Source organism: Poecilia formosa, unplaced genomic scaffold (genome assembly GCF_000485575.1).
Source record: "Poecilia formosa unplaced genomic scaffold, Poecilia_formosa-5.1.2 Scaffold376, whole genome shotgun sequence".
Taxonomy (NCBI): Eukaryota; Metazoa; Chordata; class Actinopteri; order Cyprinodontiformes; family Poeciliidae; genus Poecilia; species Poecilia formosa.
The window spans coordinates 209809-217023 of record NW_006800315.1 but is presented as its reverse complement, the minus strand read 5'-3'; the positions used below and the strand labels follow the sequence as shown (position 1 = coordinate 217023).

General features: G+C 44.3%; 1 protein-coding gene across 2 annotated transcripts in view; it reads left to right on the top strand.

Moving 5' to 3' along the window:
- The first annotated feature begins 4445 nt into the window (after nucleotides 1–4445).
- Nucleotides 4446–7215, top strand: part of LOC103154186 (calpain-A-like) — a 13858-nt gene continuing 11088 nt past the window's right edge. Inside the window, exons 1-2 of one of the 2 annotated variants that reach the window (XM_007575380.2) lie at nucleotides 4446–5057; nucleotides 5122–5372. The gene's annotated coding sequence lies outside the window, so the exon portion shown is untranslated. Of the gene's footprint in view, nucleotides 5373–7215 lie in introns of both variants that reach the window. The other variant, XM_016662515.1, reaches the window with a different exon arrangement.

Below are 7215 nucleotides of genomic sequence, written 5' to 3'. Positions count from 1 at the left end.
GCCCTCCAGCCAGCACGGAGTGGGCCCTCCAGCCAGCACGGAGTGGGCCCCCCAGCCAGCACGGAGTGGGCCCTCCAGCCAGCACGGAGTGGGCCCTCCATCCACCGACACGCTGACCCATCAGGATGTCTCAGGCTCGGTTCTAACAGAGCTAATGCATGTGGATCTGGGTCAAAGGTCAACCTCTGCGGTACGGTTCTGATTGTCTTCTTCTTTAAATCGGGTCAGTGGGAAATGGACTAAGCTCAGAACCAGAACCAGCAGTACCTCCATGCAGCGATACGGATCTGTGGGGAACTCCTGGTTCGGTCAGGCTCAGGAATCAAACCCACAACCCTCAGCCTCTCCTCCTTTCTGAGGCTTAAAGTCTGAAACCTCCTTCGAAAGCTCCTGGGTCAAAACAAAACGGCAAATATTAAAATCAGATAAATTTCTGCAGTTCCATAAACATGTTTACACCGAGATGCAGGGTCATCCTGATGATGTCCAGCAGGGGGCAGTGTCCACATTGCTGCATTTCACGGTCGCTGCTGTTTGTCTTTGCCTCAAACGTGACAAAATACCTGAAGACGACTTGAATCATTTCTCATAAAATTACCATGAAAAAGCTGAGCTTAAAGTCTGATCTGTAGCTGAATTGAACTGCTGAATCATAATAAACCAGAAATAAAGACTGATAGAAACCTCTGCTGTTTCCATGGAGACAACTCCAACAAACTGAACCGGTGGTGCATTAGCACTGAGACGGCCACGGCTAACCAGGCCAGGCTAGCAGTTTTCAGCTAAGGTTAGCATGTAGCTCACAGCTTCCTATGATCAACAAACGAAAGGGATAATTGACAAGCTTTGTGCAGTTGAACATCTGGAATTGGTTCAAGTCTCCTGTTGCTGTTCAGTGAAGTTTGAGCAGGAGGAATAAAATCCACTCAGTCCTGCTTCACTGCAGCTGCTGCAAGAAACATCAAGACAAAAGCTGGTTTCTAACCAGCAGGAGTCAAAGCAATTCCAGTAATTCGGATGATTTCATGTGTTCATAGAAGAACCGCCGACACCAGAGAACCCTGCAGTCCGACCCCCCAGGTACCAGGCGGTTCTGCTGTTGTTCCCTCTGAGCAAAACGTGGCCTAAAAACAGCGTTTCCCCTTGTGGGGACCGAAGCGTCTCCATGCGTGCGTGTGTGTGTGTCACACACATCTGCAGGAACTGGAGATGACTGATTTATAGCTGACAGCAGATTTTGACTTTAATCCAACAGAAACTCATTTTTCAGAATGAAGCGTCTCTGATGACAGAAACAATCTGACATATCCACAATCGGTACTGTCTCTTTAAGCAACAGGTAGCTCACCTGGAGGCTCACCTGGCCCAGAAGAAGCATGATGGGAAGGTTTGTATTGGGTGTATGTAAACTTGTGGCTTCATCACATGATCAGCTGACCTGGACAGACCTGGACAGACCTGAAGGTTCAGCCAATCAGTGAGGGTTGAACCTGCTGCCGCTGTCAGGCTGAACCCAGGTGAATTCTGGGACATGTTAAGGAGGACACCCTCATATAAAACGTCCCAGTGTGACCTGGTTCTTCTGGTTTAGTGAATCCGGTCCGGTCTGGTCCAGTTTGGCCTGGTCCGCTCAGTCATTGAGCCGGGCAACAGAGCGCTGAATCCAGTCCAAACTTTAGCCCCCCCTGCTGCCTCTGCTGGGAAAGTGACGCTAAAGTTTTTCCCTCTGAACTTCTTTCTGGTTCCAACTGGTTTGTTTTCCTTCTGAGTTCAGAGGAAATCTGCCCAACCTTCTGTCAGGTTTACTTAGAATAGTTAGGATGCCCAAAGGTTTGTTTTGCTTTTCTGCAATTGTTTGATGGTTTTTACTTTGGAGAAATGAAAACCGTTTAATTTTATCATGCAGTAAGTAACATTCAGTTTCAGGAAAATTACAATAATAAAAGATAAAACTTGTAAGAACATGAGGTTGTGTCCCGGTCTGAAGGAGGTGGAGGATAAAATTAAAAACGATTTCAAGAGGTTTTTTTCTGTGCTGAAAGAGCCGTCCAGTAAGACCTGACCTGATGGGTCCCACAGCAAACACACAAAACTATCATGACTCCAATGGGAGAAAAAATTCAAGTTTTTATTGCAAAAGTCATAAAACCCGATGATGACAGTTACAAAGTCCTTCCTTTTCGTGCTTGGCACACATCAGTGTGGCCTGGAGGAAGGAAGCCAGAGATTCCTGGGAGCTGCACGGCGCCATGACACGCCTCGTTGCCTCAGGATGCTGCTGGGATCCATCCGGCTGCTCCTTCACAGCACCAGGCCTTCAAAGCACCAGGCCTTCACAGTCTTCCTGTTCGGTGCACACCGTGATTCACATAGCAAACCAACTGAGAGAGCATTTAGCCCTAACCAGAGCAGCGCTAGCATTATGCTAAAAAGAGCAGCGTTAGCATCATGCTAACCAGAGCTGCATTAGCATTATGCCAACCAGAGCAGCGCTAACATCATGCTAACCAGAGCAGCATCAGCATTATGCTAACCAATATATAAACCACATCAATGTTCATAACTGATTATTAGCAAAGATCGACTGAACTGAACAGAAAAAGAAAAGGCTAAAAAATGGCCTTATGACTTTATCACCATGGCGACCCAAAACTTGCCCGCCTCTTCTGAGGCCAGCGCCCTAAAGACATTAAGTTCAGCGTGGCCAAACGTTTATCATTTCTCCCTAGCAACCACACAGTACTGGCCAGTTGGCTCCACCAGAGGGCGCTCCCAGCAGCAGCAGTAGTCAGTCAGTCAGTCAGGGATTCACTGCAGAATAAGAATTCAGATCCATTCAGGAACATAAGATTAAGAAAAACATGTTAGAGTTCCCCCTCCTCACCTGAAAACAGCATCATAATCATCAGTTCTCCAACTCTTCATCCTGAGATCTGGAAACGACTTTAGCTTTGTTGACAGGGACCAGATGATCCAATAAAGAGACTCAGCAGCTAACGTGCTAATAGCCGTACCCTCAAACCATCATCAGAACCAAAAAGCTGCAGTGGACCTGCGGCCTGAGCGCCACCAGGCCCCAGGTCTGTTTCCATCTGACTGTCTTCTAACCCGTCCATCCTGTTATTTTGCTTTTGCTCCTTAAAGTCAATCTGAGTCTCAGGTTTGATCCTATTAGCATGTTAGCAATGATGTTTCAGTGATTCTTCAGAATAGGGACAAAACAGGTCCTATGGATAAAGCACAAAATTTGAATAAAATATACACAAAATATAATTTTTTCAAATATCTGACTCAACTAACCTGGGTCATGTGAGCACAACAATGTATATTTTCCAGGTATTTGCTGAATATTTTTTTATTTTAAACATTGTAGTCGGTGGATGATGCCTGTAAAATCCCTGGTCCCGGAGCAGAACTCAACACATTATAAAAGTTTAAAATAATTAAAGAATTACTAAAATTATATATTGTGACAATTAAGTATAAGTAGTCATATAAATAATTATAGAGGTTTCAATAAATTGAATTAAAAATCATTTTTATATATTTTCGAACTCCATTGAAATTTGTCCCAAGTTTTTGTCAACACCGTCAGACATAAAAAGAATGTAAAAAAAAATCAGGCATTATTGGGGGGCACCAGAACTTCTGAGGACCCCATGATCTCTTCCTTTCTCTTCCTTTGCTAGGAGGGCTAGTTAGCTCCGGTTAGCTTAAGTTATTCTTTAGTTTTTTCTTCTGTTTTATTCCTAAGTTGCTCATCACAACCATGATGTGTCAACTCCATAACTGACAATTTACAAAGCTTTGATGAAATTGTGTGAAATAAAAGCTTAATTCTGGTAAACTGTAAAGATTTCATGGACCTGACGAGCTACAATATGGCCTCCTTCAGAATAACGTCTTATAAATTGAGGTAGTTGGCTTTTTGTCAACTCCATCAGTTTTTCTGACTCTTTCTGTGAAATTGTTGACAAATCTCACTTAAATGTGCAAATAATTCATTTTAATGTATTTTACATGAATTGCATTACTTCACATGCACCAAGTTTTTCATTTTATTCACTAGTTTGTCACCACCTTCAGTTCTGTGTCAACTCCGTCAGATGGCCTTTTTGTTGTTTTTGGTTTTAAATAATATTTGTTTTGTTTCTTGAGAAGCATTTGTCTGTAAAATGAGTAAAAATATCACTAATGGGGTATTTTAAGAATCATTTTAGATTTATTTTTGTCAGATGGTGATGACAACGTTCTAGGTCAGGTCGATTAAAAATGTAATTTTTAAAAACAAATGTTGCAAATGGGAGCCTGTACCTTAGCATCTTTACATTTCCTAAACATTATTTGTCATATTTGCATACATAAGGTTGAGAAATAACAAAAAAAAAATTATGGGAAAATTAAAACCCATTTTGTCCCTATTCTCAAGAATCACTGGTTTATATAAATCTGGAGGAAGCCAGGTTGTTTACATGTAGGCAGGAAGACGAATGTATTTACGATTCATAAATAAATTTGCTTTAATGGACTTAATGTCCAACCAGGGACTGGTGCTGTGAATTAGCTGTTGGTGCAACAAATCCGTTACAGACTCGTTCTGTTCTGTGTTTGTGTCAATGATCCAATAAATGAAGTGAAATTGAAGGTGTTCAAAGTATTCAGTTGTGCGTCACGTATTTCTGCTCAGAGGTTTATGCTTTCAGCTCATGCTGCTTCCCTCCCAGCAGAAATGTGAAGACAACTTGTTCCAGCAAGAACACTGATCCAAATCTCAACAGGGCCAGTAGAAACACATCCCAACTTTCTCCCTCCTCCTCTGCTTCACTTCTTATAAAACTCTGTGGACACTTTAAGGCTCCCAGCTCCCTCAGAGTTAGTGCTGCACAGGGCCATTTTACCCCATGCTGTGACTGCAGCCTCTGCTGCACATTGACGGTGATTATTGGTGCAACTGCCAGAGGGCATGGCGCCCTCTGGCAGTCGTTTCCTGTTCCTGCAGGCGTCAGCAGCTCCTGTCCTGCTGGACGGCTCCAGCACCTGACTCTCCTCCTGGGCAGGTCAGCAGTTTCTGCAGCAGAGATTCATCCAGAAGCTGCTGACCTGCTGGAGTCTCTCCAACAGGTGCAGAACGTGTTCACACCTGAGGCGGCTGGCAAGAGGCCAAGCTGTTCCTGTAACATCTGAGGTCTTTCTAGAGAAACGAACCCGGAGGAGGAGGAAGAGGAGAGAAAGGAGAAGGAGGTAGAGGGGGAGGAGGAAGAGGACTTTTGTTGATTATAAAAGGACTAACTGACAGATTTCCAACCCTGAAGCCAGATCACCTGTTGCTCTGTTCTCCGTCTGATCGGAAGGTTTTCTCCAGAACTTGTGAGGTAAAGTTGGTTTGTTATTTTGTTTGTATCTTTTAATTCATGTAAAGCATTTTGAATTGCTTTGTTGCTGAAAATGTGATATATAAATAAAATTACCTTACCTACCTTCATTTTGTCTTTAATATCACAGTTTTGTGTTTGAAGCATGATGCATAAATCTCTCTTATTGACTACCGTATTTTCCGCACTATAAGGCGCACAGGATTATAAGAGGGCAGAGTTACGTTATGCATCCACTAGATGGAGCTGCACTAAAGGGAATGTCAACAAAACAGTCCGACTCCGGTTGGCAAGGAGAGTCTTCCATGACTGGACCGGGGCGTGGCCGGACGATGGCCACCCTTCTCGGTTCGCGCACAGCATGTTGGTGGAGAACGTGGTGCTAAATGACCTGTAGACGACCTGATTCTAGACGGTCGGTAGGTAGATAAGTCAGTCAAACTTTATTAACAAACCAGCATTCTGACAACTATCCCAACATGCACCGCGCGCTTCTTCTTCTACGGGCGAAAATGAAGTTGGCGGCTGCTTACCGTAGATGCTAGACCTGTTGTAGCTCAATATTGGTCCATATATAAGACGCACTGGATTATAAGGCGCACTGTCGGCTGTTGGGGAAATTTAAGGTTTTTAGGTGTGCCTTATAGTGCGGAAAATACGGTACTTTCATTGGAAACATCAACTTCCTTATTAAGATTTGCAGGAATAATCAGGTGAAACCAAATGAAGCAGGAAGCTGGACGAATCCCTCTGTGGTGAGGGAACGCTGGTCTGATCCGCATCATAATGTTGATCTTGTTTCTTAAGCAGCGTCTTCACAGTGACTGGATCCTCATCGAGCCTCAGCGCCGACACCAACTGGTCCTGTTTGAAAAGTAATCAACCCCTAACCCCTACTAACGTCTCCTGTCCGGTACTGGCAGGGTGCAACCCAACAGATTTACTTTCATTAGTGGAGCGTGACAGCTTTTACTGGATTAGAAATGACTTTGGGTTTGCAAAGATGTAAAAGACATGGAGACAGAAAACAAAGGGAGGAAGGTGATAATAAGTTATCAATAGTCACCCAGTGTTACTAGCTCAGCAACTTTCTTGCTATATTGAGCAACATTTCAGACATTAAAATGGTTCAGATGCTCCTTGCTTCAGGTGACTTCAGTTGATAGGTGTTTGCTGAAGTGCAATCAGCCGAATCAGGGAAACGTGTGAAACATGCAGGGCGGTGAAACGCTGCATGTTTAGCAGATCACAAGTTAAACGAGATGTTTTAGAGGGAGCTGCAGCCCAACGAGGAGCGTGTCAGACACACGGGAATCTAAATCAGCCTGACGCACTAACTGGTTGCTTTGGGCTTGGACTAGTTAGTCGCTTTCTCCTCTACTGGATCTCTGGATCAGAGCTTAGAGATCTATCAGCCTACTTCATGTTGTCAGCGGGCCAGCTATACGCTGGAGCAAAAGGGGGCAGTGCCCCCTGAATCAAACGTCTTGCCCCCTCTTGCCACAAATAACGGAACATCTCCTTTATCCGAGGTTCTGCTGCGCACCGTGCAGAGCAGGTTGCAGTCAGGCTGCAGCTGAAACTACTCAGCCGCTAGTAAACAGCCAATCAGCATTCAGTATTCAAACGAGCCTCACGGCAGCGAGATCCCGCCATAGACAAAATAAGGATAGACCCTCATGGACCGCTCTCGCCTATTGTCGCTGACGAGATTTAGGGCGGCCATCTTGGAGCGGTCCACCACTCCACTCAGCGTTATGTGTTTAGCAGCGCAATGACGTATCAGCGCATTTAATCGATCATAACACACTTTTTGTTACTGGAAACCATATTCAAACATCTA